The following is a 16,045-nucleotide window of genomic DNA, read 5'->3' as shown; positions in this document are numbered from 1 at the left end:
TTGTGTATTGTAATAGCAAAATATTTCAATTAAAAATGAGTTATGGCCGCCCTCATTTTTTTCCAGACGCGAACCCCTTGGCCGGCTCTATCTATGCACGTCGAGAGGGGAGAGTATGTGCTACTCCTCAGAGGAGAGTCCAGTCTCTAGAGGCCGCATAAATGTCCGCACAAAACTTCCCATTTAATTTTCGATAGCTCATAACTTTCAAAAAAGTCGTAAACTACTTACAATATTAAACTGTTGTCTCATTCCAACCATCATTATTCTCCAATCAGAGAAATAGCAATAAACCAAACCAAAGAAACGCAACCTACCTATTCACATTCTCCATTTTCCTTTATCGTTCCTTCTTTTCCCTTCCATTTGTTTACAAAATTATTGTATTTTCTACGTTAATTCTTTTTAATTTACTTGTCAGAATAATGAATGTCAAAACTTTTTTTATTTTTTACTTTCATAAGTACATTGGTATATATAAACATGTATACTTTGTTTTTAAAAGTAACTTTGCTCAAGAAGCAACCTTCAATTGTCAAGACTTTTTGGATACAAAAAAATAACGAAAGAGAAGAAAGGAAGGAGAAAATAGGTAGGTTGCGTACGCAAACGATCCTTCAAGACAGAAATTGAAGTTCTCGATTCAAAGAATTCAAGTAATGCTTCTTATAATCTCACTAAAGTTATTCAAGTCCTCTTGTATAGTTATTTTTAGTTAGTGAGATGACAGAAGGCAGAATTTCCCTCCCTTCTCCCTATTTAATCAAATTTTACATCAGGAAGAATTGACAAAATCAGGAAGAAAATACCACTATCCAATTGTATCATAAAACTGAATACGATTATTAATTGTGATGTAACCACAAAATTAATGAAAATAAAGATTCATTGGACATTGTGTATTTTTGTGCTTAGTACAGCCTATCTAGGACCAAAATAAGGCCAATCAGGGGTATACGGAGGATAATATATATTTATTTATGTAAGTTTTTGAGACAAAAAATCCTAAAATTAAAAATTTTGGAATTTTTTTTCGAAAATCCATAGCTTTTCATACAAAATTCTACATTTAAAAGTTAAATATTAAATTTTTTCGAAAGAAAATCTAAAATTTTTTTCGAGATAATTCCAAAAATCTATAGCTATTTATAAAAACATTCTCTGTTATTCACACAAAAGTTAAATTTTTCAAAACAAATTACAAAAATTAAATTTTTCAAAACAAATTACAAAATTAAATTTTTCAAAACAAATTACAAAAGTTAAATATTAAAATTTCATGACAAAAATTAAATTTTTTTTTTTTTTTTTTTTTTGATAATAATTTGTAAAATGCATACCTATTCAAAAAAAAAATTCACAGCTACTCTCAAAAAAAGTCCAATATTACTTACTTTTTTTGATATTTTTTTCAAAAATCCATAGCTATTAAATTCCTTAATTAATTTTATTTTATGGGGGGCTCCAGCTCATCCCTTATGCACATTTGTGTCAATACATAGAGGCAAGGTTTCCAGAGTTATTTTTAACGTATCCAATTCTTGTCGCAAGTCTTTGAAACTCGAATACAAGTCAGTTTCTGAGTATTTTCACTTCGAGTCTGAAGTTGCTTTTTAATGAGACTAAGTTTGACTTTAGTTGTAGTAGTGAGTACCAGTCCCCAGCTCTGATTCCGTCATCATCAATATTACAATTATATCATTTCAAATCTGAGTTGTGAGTACTAATCTCCAGCTCTGCGTTGAGAAATCGAGGCCTAGGGTTAAAAAGATAAAAAAAAGATTAGGATTTTGTCGGACCCACTACAGGACTACCTAAACCAAGACTTTAGGATATGGAGACGTACACCTTCAAAATTTTGTCTTGAGACCAAAGTCAATCTTAAGAACTACATAACAATCTTGAGTACTCTTTCTAAATTCCAGAATATCTTTGGACATTCCAAATTATAAATGTGTTTATTGGTTCAAAACTTAAATAAAAATAACAAAAAAAAGTATTACCTTATTATTTATGAAAAATGCTTGATTTACAGTTCCTTTGGAACACTGTTAATTGATTTTTTTTTTTCGTTTTTTCCCTTCTTCATACTGTGTGTATGTTACATTTTTCACACTTTTTCATTACCTTATTTTTTTATAGGAGAGGAGAGAGGGGTTTAGAGGGTATGAATAGGATTTTCATTCTTTTTTACAAGTTCTTAAATAGACTCTGATTATTCAATAACTTATTTCTTTGTGTGTGTTATAAGAGCAGAGGGTTTGAATGTAAATTGACTAATTTTTAGGACATTTACCCCCCTCTCAGTGGTATGGTGTTTTATTTATTCATTTACAGTTGTATTTAATGGGCTCTAAATACGCCATTTGCTAGAATGTAATAAAGGTTTTACATACACCTAAGCGTTTCAGACACATTTATTTTAGAAGATATTCATTTCCTAAAGAACCTGACTAAAGGTTTACTGCCACATTTGTGAACAAGAAAGAGTTGTTTGTCAATTATCTTTTGATCTTGTCACAATTTTAAATTTGATAATTATTTTCTTGGGTTAAAATTGTGTCTCTTTTTAAAAAATTATTTATTTGTCGAAATTAGTAAAGAAGTCATCATCTCATCTAAAAAATTTTAACTGTCATCATTTTTTGTTAAAAACTATACTCAATTAACTTTACGTAAAAAAGGTAATTCGTTTAAATTTTCCCTCTTCCAAAAAAAAATCTAACTCTAAATGGATACCATAAAACTAAGAAGAGGGGATGTTTGATTTCGAAAAAGTCTTCTACTCAATATTTCACGAGTTCCTAATAAATCAACTGCGACGATACAAAATTTCTGAGAATATGATTTAAAAAAGTATATATATTAAGACATTCCAAGTCAAAATTAAACCTACCTGGTTTACGAAGAGGATTTGATATCTCAAGGAGTTGACAATAAACACATTATGGGATCGCATCTAGAAATATAAAAATGTTAGAGTCACTAATATCGCTGGGCTAGGTTCTTAAGGCCCTCTCATTTACTAACAACCTTTCTATTATATGCTCAGGCAATGAACAAGAAATCACATCTTTAAATAGAATTCGTTATCCTAAGTGTTTAAGGCCGAGCCTGGACTCCGAATAAACAAGGGAAAAACTTTGGTGATAAATCATTAGAATCCATGGTAAAAAAACTTCCCATAGATTATGATAAAACCTCATAAACTCTTTCAGGTTTATATGTCTTCAAAAATGGGGATGAATCCTCTATAAATCTAAATAGAAAAAGAGCCAATAAGATTCAATCAGCTCGTAGCCACCGATCCAAGGGACAAAAAGGTATTTATTACTGATGCAATGATCTCGTTGGTGCTCCATGTAATTTATGGCACAAGGTCTTCTGGGTCAGCCATGCCTAAAGGTCTGGAAGAGCTAGTCAAGGAATCAGAATGATTAGTGTTTTTAACGAACAAAGAGCGGGAATGGATTTGCAATAGAGGATCGACTGCCCTTCTAATTCCAATAAAGGAAAAAAATGTTTAAAAGCATCTCTTGTAAGAACTAGCTTGAGATCCTTTAGCTTTGGATCTACCGCTTTGGGAGGGGTGGGGCATTTTTCTTTTCCCTCATTTTTTAAAAAAGTGCATGTAAAACGTAATAAATATTGTGTCAGTACATATTTAGGACTGGAATAACTGAATAACTGTTCAGTACTATACATCAGTCCTAAAAACCTATAACTTTCGGTCTTGATCATGTCACTCAACTTTATTTCTTCTATTTTTAATAATTTCTAGTACTGATAGTCGGAAGGACCAACAGTCTGAAGAACCAGTCCCCCGGACTGATAGGACCGGTCCTAAGACTGAACTGGACTCTATAAATAAGGACTCACACAACACTAAATTGTAATAATTAATTTAATATTAAATTAAAAATAATATAGTTACATTAATAAATTTTGAGATAATTGTCCAATATAATCTGTACAGGGTGTCCCTACTTATCCCAGTTTTTGGAAACAAGAAAAATCCGTATTACATGATATCAGCGTTGAACAAGGACTTTTTTAGTTCAAAAATCTGTAAAACGGAAGAAATTTTTTTGCAAAGTATATTTATTTTTTCTTTATATTTTAGTATGGTTAAGACAATATATACAATTTATTCATCATAAATTATTTAAAATATATATGTATGTCTGACAAAATACTTCTAAAATTATTGTAAAATCAGCGAAGTCCGCAGGATTGTATTTTTTTTTGGGGGCTTATTTTTGGATATTTTTTTTTTTTTAAATCTACAGCTATCTACAGACTGATAGGACTGGTCCTAAGACTGAACTGAACTGAATATAGAAGGGCTGACACAACACTAATTGTAATGATGGAGGTAGGGAGGCTTAATTTTTGGAAAAATTTTGATAAAAAAATTCAAAAAAATTCAGAAAAAATTAAACTTTTTAGGAAACCATTCCAAAAATATAATTTTATTTATTAAATTTTTTGGAAAAATTATTCAAAAATCTACTGTTATTCATAGATTATTAAATATTTTGGAAATATATTTGAATTATTCACGGTGTTGTTTTTTTTTTTTAGTTAAATTTCCAAAAATAAATTTTTTTTAAAAAAAATTTAAAATTTAATTTAATTTAAAATATCAATTTTTTGAAAAAAAAAACTAATATTTTAAATTTTCTAGTTAAAAGCAATATACCTAAATGGGGGCTCTGAAAATTTAATCTTAATCGGGTAGTTTTTTGATTTTTAATACAGTTATTACAATATTGTAATATTTATATAATCGGAACCTAACCAATATTTATTCAACAACCTTTTTAATCGCAATAACCAAAAGTCTAGGCATCAAATCAAATAATTAGAGTACACTCCTCCCCTCCTCCTTTGAAAAATTATACACTTTTACTATGCGAATATATAGAGATAGTATGAACGAACTCTTCAATACCTACAACAATTCATGTTTGCCTAAATATATGGGTTTTTTTTTATAATTAATTATCATAATATACATTTCTTATTCATTTAGATAAACTTTGTTTTATTAGCATAGATATGATCTGACAATTTTTTTCAAAAATAAAGTTTTCTTAAGTTATATCATTGATTCCGAAAAGGTAAATAATTATATTAATGTCTACGATTGTATATACCTATGTACTCACATATTTATCCGTTTGGTTCATTAAGAGTTTTATTTTATAAGGCCCATTAAACCTAGGATTTAAGCGCAATTATTTAATAATAAACAATAGAAAAAGCAAAAATAAAATAAAAAATTATGGAAGACAAGAAATGCAATATTTTTATTTATTTTGTTTAATAAACTTTTTTTATTTAAATAAATCTCTCTATTGTTTTAATTTATACTATTTTACATATAAATTTCTATGTGGTTTTTAATGGTTTTTCCTTCATTTAAAAATAAAATTGTTAAATGAATGGAAAAAAAATGTTTAAAAAGGAAAATGAGAACCTTGAAATTATCTGTCAACTACAGAAGGGAAACTGTTTATTAATCTTCTTTTGGGTACCTTAGATAATATATGCAGTTATAGTTTTGATTACAAATTGTGGCAGATAAGTGCTTTCTAACCAAATACTCTTCGATGACAATTAATTATCAAAGTGTTTAGTCTTGGGATCGACCGATATATTGACAAGACGATTTAAAAGGACATCTCTAAAGCAAATTGTTATTATTATGAGTAAGTTTTGATACAAAATTAATATTGTGGAAAACTAATGATGGATTTATTTGCAGTTTGTGGTAGATTGTACATATTCAAGGATTTTAAATATTAACATATGAATGCAATAGATATTAAATTTAATTAAATTCAACATGTTCATTATCGCGTATTTTTTACTTTAATATAGAGAAGAAATGATATTTCCTTTTCTGAAATTTGAGCATAGGCTGAGGTTTACATTATATCAAGTGCCCATTATAGTTATATTTGTGTATTATCAATTAGTGAACTGTGATTGATAAGTAATCTTACTTGGTCTGAGCTTTGATCTCACTTTGAGTTTTTTGGTTCCAGTTAAAACAGTTTAAGAATCAGAATTGTGAAAACCGATAGAATCGCCACACTAATATAAATGCAAATTTGCAGTTTGAGAAAAATACATAATTGCCTATAATTTGTCCATTATTATGGATAAATATTTTTCTAAAAAATGATCCGTATAATTATTTAAAAGAAAACACAAAATTAATTTTTAAATTTGTCAATCTATTTCATTCCTGTAATCCCAGCAATAATTGGACCAACCATTTTAGAACATTTTTTTAGCCAAATAATTAAATAAATAATTTTTGACTGTAAAAGTTTTGATAAAATAATAAATAATATATAACTTGTTTTGGATCTATATAACATGATTTTTTTTTTTTTGATTTTTTTTTTTGAAATTCTGAAGGTTTTAGTTATGTGATGTCTCAAAATCTTGGAAGATGAACTATTTTTCAATTATGATCCTGACAATTTTACAATAGCTTAGCTTTTGTGTAGTTCATTTTATTCTGATTTGAAGATTTAATTTGTGTTCTTGTCCTTCTTTTATTCAAAAAATAATTGGGAGGATTCGAATTCGCTCTTTTTAAGGTGGGAACAATTCTAATACAAAAAGTTATTAGATAGTAATTTTATAGTTGGGGAGAATTGGCAATCTACCAAATGATTTTTGGCCCATTTTTTCCGTTTAATTTAAGAGGAAAGGTTGTGTGATACAATAAAAGTAACGACGTGATAAGTAAAAGGTTTCATAATTACTTTTATTGCAAAATAATATTACAGTTTAGAACTACTTTATTCCTGGGACTACTTTATCCCTTCAGTCAAATTTAATTGATAGTCTCAACTCTAAAATATCACAAGGAAATAAGTTCCTATTATTCAATTTAATTGTTTTCAGTGCTATCAAGATTATCAAAACTCCAGTGGTTTAGAAAGTCTTGCATTGAATTTGTATAAAGATATGTTATGCTTTTAAGTTAATTAGGATTAAAATAAACCATAAATATAATATATTAGTCTGGGAGCCAGACAGGGAAGATTTCACCCCATAAGGTACAGAAGGTTTGACCAGCTGAAACTACTTTGTCACATAGAACATTTACGGTTTATTTCACCCCATAAAGTACATAGACAAAACATGCATTAATATATGGCACTATCTAAGGGCATATCAAGCCTGGTAACCAATTTCTGTCCGGGAAAGTTAAGTCAGACCCCTTAAAAAGTACCTTATAGGTGAAATCTTCCATGGCAGGCTCTCGGAATATATATTTAGTCTCATCGTTACTTTACTGACATAAAATACTTTCATTGTTGTTTTGTTGTAAAATGTCAATTTTACTCCTTTTTTTATCCTTATGCTGATAGGTTGAATTCGAATTAACTCTTGTTAAGCTGTGCATATTCCAAGAAACTATTTTTTTTTAAATCATACCTGGAAGAACCGTATACCTAAAAACTAAGCTGGGTCATTTTATGTATACCTAAAAACTAAGCTGGGTCATAGATAACTCATCAATTTTTAATTTCTTTCTATATATGATATATAAACAACAATTTTGAATAATAAATATGCACTCATTAATTTATGATAAATAACATTGTTGGGAAAATAAATTAAATGCAGTTATGTTTCTATGTATAAAGTCAAATCAAAATAAATAGACTATGACTACATTTGATATTTTGGACGAATAGTGGTAAAGTTTATACGTTTTTGATACTCAGGATAAATTTTAAATGAAAGATATTTGATTTTTAGTCCAAGTTTTAACTGGAGAATTGCTCAAATTATTGGGGTGCCATCATCCTCGTTATAACGGGTGACCCATCTATCGGTTGCATTTTTGACCTACCATTTTTTTTTTTTTGACGTCTGACAGGTGTAGTAACATTTTTATTGTGTCTAATATTTTGTAAAATATTTCCGGATTACGAAATGGTTAAGCTTACGCACAAAGAAAATTGGGAAATACTGAAGACTTACTTCCAAAATGGAGAGTCTTCAAGCGAAACTACAAGAAAATTACGTCTGTCGAATAAAGCGCCTTCCAGTCAGTTTGCGGATAAATTTTTGAAGCGTATGCGCGAAACTGGTTCGTTAATGGATAAAACAACGCGTTCCCGTGTTCGTCCAGTGCACTCAATCGAGAACATTGCTGCTGTTGCCGAAAGTGAGAAAACGAGCAAGGAGCTGCCGTTACGGTCAATGGTGAGCGCTATCGGGCCATGTTGGAAGATTTTTTGTTTCCCCAACTAAAAGGAAGACATCGACGACATTTGGTTCCAACAGGATGGCGCTACGTGCCACACAGCCAACGTTACAGTAGATTTTTGTGCACTGTCTTCGACAATCGCATCATAAGCCGAAACGGTAACGTCAACTGGCCACGTCGTAGCTGCAATTTGACTCCGTTGGACTATTTTTTGTGGGGAACCGTCAAGGATAAATGTTACGCCAACCCTCCAGAGACAATTGACGATTTGAAACACGAAATTGGAGTCGGCATTGCAGCTATTGAAGCTCACACAATCGAAAATGTATTGAAAAATGGGTCGACAGAATGGACTACTCTAAGGCCAGCGACGGCAGCCATATGAATAAAATGGTGTTCCATTATTAACCGGAATGTTGAGGCTTTCAAATAAATAAAAAATTATTGAAAAATATCCATCTGTCTTTTTTTTTATAGCAATATCAAAAAAAAAAAAAAGTTTCGTAAGCCGCTCTTTATGTTGTACCCAACCAAATTAATATTTTATGTGGTTTATTGCGGAGACAAACAGCAGCAACATTAATCGATACACTGGAGTTTCAAAAGCTTCACCTATAGAGATGGCATCATCACTTTTGGACAGTTAGCATCTAGTTCTCACTCAAAGAATTTTCTAACTATAAACCCAAAGTCCTCCATTACAATCAGATCCGTCTTCCCCATAAGTTTTACTCTCTTTTAAAAAGACAATAATCACATTTATCACTTATCTCAGAGCCTAACTTGACATGATAGTCCAATAAATGGGCCTAAATTATTCGATAGTATTGAATGAAATTACATCCTTGAGATTGTCTTCCTATGCATTTTGTGGAACATGATTATAATTCATGTTGTGTTAGTTCTTATTTACGACTGAAGACTACAGACCCGCCCAGTTCAGTCTTGGTCTAGTACAGTTCAGTTCTGCATATCAGTCCTAAAACTTATAAAGTTCAATCCTTGATGATGTCAATCTACTTAATTTCTTTTCGAAATTATAGTGCTGACAAAACGAAGGACCCTCAGTCTTAAGGACCGGTCCAAAGACTTGTCTGAACCGAAAAAATAAGGACTGATACAAAACTAATTATAGTACCAAAGAGGCCATTCATGTTATATCAGATACTTGCGTTTAGAGTCAGTAGGACTATCATTAGAATGAGGTGAGGCGCTTTCAGCCGAATATTTCCGCTTACGAGCAACGTATGCCTTTGAACTAGTTTTTATCTTTTAATTAAGATAAACTTTTTTCAATATTTATATTTACTTTGGATCACCACCTCCTTCTCCGGAAAGGTTAATGAAGTTATCGGATTCATAAACTCATTTTAGACAGACCCAAGTTTTCAATTTCACGGGAGAAATCATTGGAAAATTTTTTGACTGGGAGTCCATAATTTTTTCTCATAATAATGCCCTTTACATTAGTATGGTCTAGGAATCCCTTTCCCCCCGCCCCTATAAGAGAGTCAATGGATAACTTCATTCAACCAACAACTCATACATAATTAAGAATAAGTTTTAATAAAAATTAATTTTATATTCATTATTAAAATTTATATATTTCATAACATTTTTTTTAAATGAATAAATTCTTGAATTAAAATAATATATATACTATTCTTCTCTTTGTAGTCAAGGAACGATGAGAAGGAATAGTTGGCTCTTTTTTTTTTTTTTTTTTGCTTCATTCAATAGAAGTTTTAATACATACTTATATATATTTATTAAAAAGCTTTTTAATAATTTTGAAGTCTAAAAAAGAAAGGTAGAGCGGACAATGAGCCAGCAAGACAGTGGGAGATAGAAGGTAGTATTTTAAAGATATTAAAATGGTTGCATGGACAAATAAATCAATAACTAGGATATAAATTCATCAAAGTAAATATTGCACGACTCAACCTATTTTATAAAACAGTAACTTAACAATAACTTTGCTGTATCAACATAAAAACAATTTCGAACAAAAATGAAAAAATCCCAATTTATTTTTCACTTCATACATATATGCAGGCCAATATTTCATCGACATATATCAATCAATTATAAACCTGGTATTCAAATTTGATGGATGAGTTCAGATACCCAATAGTTTTAGCTATAGTTTAAAACCTTTCTTGGATTGGAGATGCTTATATTGGGCCTGATATGACCTTTCAAATTAAATAATTTATCATTGTTTCTTCAGACAATTCATTTTCGATACTATAAGTGTAATTTGTGGTGTCTTTAAAGGGTTAATAAGAATAATTTGTTTATTGAAATTGACTATAATTTTTTGAAGAAAATAAAATATACTTTCATTTTATTGATATATTCAACTATATTATCTTTAGTCCGGAATTATTTTTTACAATAATTGAAAGGTTGGAACATCCAACACGAGAATACATATCCAGGCCGTTATCTTTGTTGTATCACGTAACCTTTCCTTGAAAAGGAAAAATAATTTATTTTCCCAACAAGGGAGATATTATTCAATAAATGTTGGGAAGTGTTCATAACTTAAAAGGTGCCAAACATCAAAATCTACCAATCAATGTGAAAAACACTAATAAGGAGAAAAGAAGAACGAAATTCTAACGATGTTAAAATATGGAGGATTTGAGTACACAAATGTTGCTTATTTATAGAAGAAAATTGCCAATTTTATTCCTTGTTGATTTAAACTTTGATTATAACTTCTTCTTCTTCACATTTCGTCTTGTCTATATTTTCAGACATCCTTTGAAGGATGTTTGCTAATTTAATAGCTGTCCAGGCAATTTTGCGGATTACTTTTAGAATATTTCATTTACTTTCTTGAAATTAAAGTTTTTTGGACTGGAATGAATGTTATACTTTCTTTAATTAGTATGGACAATACTTTTGTATTAGGGTTTGATAAATCAATTGCAAAAGATTAACGACTAAGCAACGGGCAAATAAATCAAAGGATTTATTCTAAATATGCAAAATGATTTATTCTATATCTAGTCATCTTTTGGCCCGGTAAGATATTAAAAGTAAAAGCGAATAAAAGTCCTTCAAAATTCTCGGTAGTGCACTTTTATAATTTGACAGAACAACACCTTATTATAGCATCAAAGCAAAAGCCTCCTCCCCCTTATTCCTCGTTATAACCCTTTGTGTCTCATGGAGAAACATCAGAGAGGTAAAGTTACTGGAGTGTGACAAAGTAAACAAAAGAGCTTTTAGCAGCTATTTTAGTGGAAGTATCAGTATTAGGGGGGTGATAATACAAAGAGATATATATATCAAAGAGATCTCTTACAATGAATTAATTTCCATGAAAGGTTTTGTAGAGTATTCAAGAAAAGAGACTACTAACAAGAGGACTTATCAAATCATTGATGCTCGTATATGCTATTTTACAGAGCACTTTTAGCATTAAATAATTTTAATTCAACACTACCATGAGCAAGCTATCTTAATGATAGCCAATGAATAATTAAAAGATTTTTTTTTTTAATATTTAGCTTATTCATGTTAAAATTCTAAACTATTTTAACAATTTACTATAAACTATAATTATAAAGGGTTTTCCAATAATAAGTGTTATTTTGAATAGGGCACTATTTCGAGAGATGCAACTTTTGAAGTTCTTAACTATACCATTAATAAAAATGGAACGATAAACGCTTCAACAGTGTATTCAAATTATTAAAACTCACTATAAAAATGGGAAAACCTGGCTGAGACGGTTTGTAAAACTTAAATATTTTTGAGTATTTGTGAAGCATCTTGTCGGACTGTAATACATAAATTGGTGGAAAAAATCGAGCTGTTGGGACAGGTAAATGATGTGAAGAATAAAACCAGTGTACATCACTCAAGAACAACCGAGAATATTGCTGCTGTAGCCCAAAGTGTTGAAGAAACAACAGTTACGGTGAATGGATTGCGCTATCGAGGATTTTTTGTGGGTGGAATTGGATGGTATTGATCTAAACAACGTTTACTTTCAACGATATTTAGCTACGTTCCACACAAGCAACGAAACCATCGTTCTTTTAAAGGGAAAAGTTTCCGGACCGTGTTATCTCTCGAAGAGTTGATCGCAATTTGCGACCGATTTAACACCTTGCGACTTCTTCCTTTGGAGCCCCATGAAAGATAAGGTATACACCAACAGCCCAGCGTCGATGTAAAATCTAAAAGATGAAATTCATGAATCTATTGAGGGCATACAACAGCCACTTTGCGATTTGGTGATGAAAATTTCATAAAAAGGATACGATCCTGTAAGCCATTTGCATGATATTATTTTCCATTATTAATGGCATTGAAATAAACATCGGATCATTTATCTCAAAAATGTAATTTTCTTTGAATATCAAGATAATACTCCTATATGGAAAACCCTTCATCATAGGTAAATTTCTAGTGTTACTTCTGTCCATTTGATGTAAATATTAAAAAAACCTGCACCCCTCTTTGTCACTGTTGAAAATGCAATTAATGAAAATATGTGAGAATACTGATTTTGGTAAATATAAAGCATTTTTTTAAATGTTTGACCCTGTGATTTATTTATTGTCATTACCATTGCTAACTTGCCATGTTCCTTGTTCAACCATAATGAAGACTGAAGATACATACTAAGATTAACTTGCTCATTGTCTTCCTAATTCCTTTTTTTAATTTGTATTTAATACACGTTCTCGCTTTTTTTAATTTTTATGGTGCATTTTTGAATTGACAACCCAAAGCTTTAAAAAAAAATTTGAGACACGGGGAATCAATCTTCTTTTATCAAAAAAAAAAAAAAATAAACGTATTACCGTAATATCAAACATGCCCTCCAAAGCCCAGGAATCTGGTCTGATCAGAATTAACCCCATATCCCAACATACGTAACTCAAAATTCTGAACAACTTTTATTTTATGTGTAAAGTCTGTATCTGTCTCTGTTTTTGAAATAAATGGGTTTTCGTCATTGTTTGAGAAAAAATCCTGTTTCCCCCGTTAACACATAACTAAGCTGGAATGAGTGTAGTCTCAAAATAGAGTGTGGATTACATTTGTATTTTTGTCAATTTTGTAATAATTGTCAATTTCTAAAAAAAAATAATAATAAATAAATAAACCCTTTACAGGGCCTGCAAATTGTACTCAAAGTAGTCAAAATTATTTGTCAAAATAAAGTAATTATACATTGACATAATTTAATCGAAATGACATATTGGAGCCAATATAAGTCTCTTAAATCAAATAAAAGCTTAAAACTATAGCTAAAATTCATAGATATCTGAATTTATTCAACAAATTTGAATACAAAGCCGATAATTTACTCAAATATGTCTAAAAAAACTTTGAGTATGAAGTTTGAAAGAATTAGAATTTTCTCCTCTTGTTGATTTTGATTTTTTTTTCTCAAGATTTTTTTTAATGTTGATGCACCACATTTTTGAAGATATTCTATTTGGTAAACTGATATGAATTTTTTACAATTATACAAACAACTAGGGTAGTACAATATTATAGTCCTATCACATCAGATGTTATTTTAATCAAACTTTTCATGTTGTAATAACATTAAAATATAGTGTGTACCAAATTCGCCAGATAGATATTTTAATAAATAAAAAAATGAATCACGATCATTTTCGCAGAATATTTTGAGAACCTCTGGTCTATGTACACCTTTTCCATGTCGTATTTATTGTAGGTACATTGGAGAAAAAAATCAATTAAAATACATAATATAGGCACAACGTACGTTTTCAATCAATCTACCTTATCTGGCTCATTCATTACTACTGAACGATATGTCAATCATTTTGAAATATAATTTTCTTTATTTGAAAGGGACTTATGTTATATTTGTATTTCATCAATACAAATGAGGAGAAACTACTCAACGGAAAATAGATCCAACATCAAAAAAAGACTTTAAAAAAAAAACGTCAAAAAAAAAATTAAAGTCAAATCAATGAATGATAAATGAAAATTGGGAAAGGGAACAACACTATAAATTTAATAATATAAAAAGACGGAAAAATACATAAATAAACAAACTTTCCCATATTTTCAATAGATATTTTGCTACAAACCTACATGTACATATTTTGCTCTTGGAGACAATTTTTCCTATTTTACGTAGATTGCTTACATAATATGTATATAATTTATAGTTATGCTTCCCTAATTCCACAGTCACTCAACCAAAAATAGGAAGGCAAAAAAAAAATTATGCGGAAAATGTTTATTTTTTTATTGCTTAAAAGGTTTGTTTACATAATTAGAAAAATATTTATTTATGGTTGTTAAAACCTATTCTTTATATTAATACTATGGATGCCCCTGAGCCATCTACAAGAGAAGATTTCAGTTACAATATTACACCTTATTAAAATATATATTATATAAAATATAAAATAATAGGAAAAAAAAAAGTTAAGAAATGTTATGTAAAAAGATCCTTTAAAAAAGTTAGAAAGTTATAATCTAAATTTTATGGTCACAACAAATAAAAAAAATGAAAATATCATATATTTATTTTTAAAAATTATTTTAAAAACGTAAAGAAAAATAATTTTCCAGGAACAAATCCGTAATTAAATATTATTAACATTTGCTAAAAAATGTCATTTCACAAATTATAATTGAAATTTTTCTCAAAAAAAAAAAAAGTCGTTAAGCTAAGGTGAATACAGCTTTTTTTATGTGACGTCATCATTGTTGATATCTGCCATTTTGGAGGCCTAAACAACCGGATTTATAACAATAAAAACTTTTTCCCATTAATATCCAGAAAAGTAGGAAACTATTATATATGTCAAAATGGGACCAACAAACAAAAAGGACTAAAACCTGACTGTCTATCAAAAATCTATTCCTCTAAAGCCTAGTTTTATTAAATGTCAGAACCAAATATGTTTTAAAAACAAGTTATTAGAGCGTTGTATAATCTTTTTCCCATATTTATACAAATTAAATGAACAATTACAATTGAAATAATTGACTTTTCTCTAAATATCATACTTTTATCGTCCCTAATCGAGCATAAAAATAAATTAATTGAACAAATCAAGCCACAAGCCATTTCCAGGGTTTTTTAGTATATATTACGTTGATTTAATTCAAATGTAGCAAAAAAGGCCACACTTAGGCGATGTCCTACTCGCCGGTGTCAGTCCCAAGAAGGCTGCATACCCAGTTAACATCTCCATCTAAACTTACTTCTAGACAAGCTCCATGTGGCACTTCTCCAGGCTTGACCTCAACATCTGGACTTTGAAGTTTATTGTGTCTTCGAGGAAAATGTCTGCCGCATGCATCATTCATCTAAATTTGGATTCGCTTTGAGCAGCCATTATGACAGCGTGTGACAGATGGCCTTCATCGACAAGAGCTGACAATCGGTTTGCCGGCGTGTCGAGCCTATTATTGTTTGTAAATGGAGAGATATTGAATAAAAATATAGTATTCATAATTGGTTTTGAGTTTTATTTGCTTGTTTCCATAAGTTTTGTAATTTATTCCTGATAAACTACGAAATTTTATATTCATACTCTGTGGGTGTTAATTTTTCTTTAGATCATTTGTTAAAGTTTCATCAAGATTTATTGAAAATTCTCTATTTTATCTATAAAAATATCAACCCCCAGGATAGTGATGCCTCCCCAATCATAATGCAATATATGACGTAAGTGAAAACACTCTATATATGGACTTATTTATACAAAAATATGTTACATTTCTTTTTTTAAAAAATAGAATCTAATTAAAAAAGGAATGAAATAAAAGTTAAAA

At 29.7% G+C, this 16,045-nt stretch overlaps 1 pseudogene; it reads right to left on the bottom strand.

The window, feature by feature from the left end:
- Positions 1-7,701: 7,701 nt before the first annotated feature.
- On the bottom strand, positions 7,702-15,577 carry LOC121117557 (eukaryotic translation initiation factor 4E-like; annotated as a pseudogene).
- Positions 15,578-16,045: the final 468 nt, after the last annotated feature.

Source organism: Lepeophtheirus salmonis, chromosome 1 (genome assembly GCF_016086655.4).
Source record: "Lepeophtheirus salmonis chromosome 1, UVic_Lsal_1.4, whole genome shotgun sequence".
NCBI lineage: Eukaryota > Metazoa > Arthropoda > Copepoda > Siphonostomatoida > Caligidae > Lepeophtheirus > Lepeophtheirus salmonis.
This window is presented reverse-complemented; position numbering and strand designations above follow the sequence as displayed.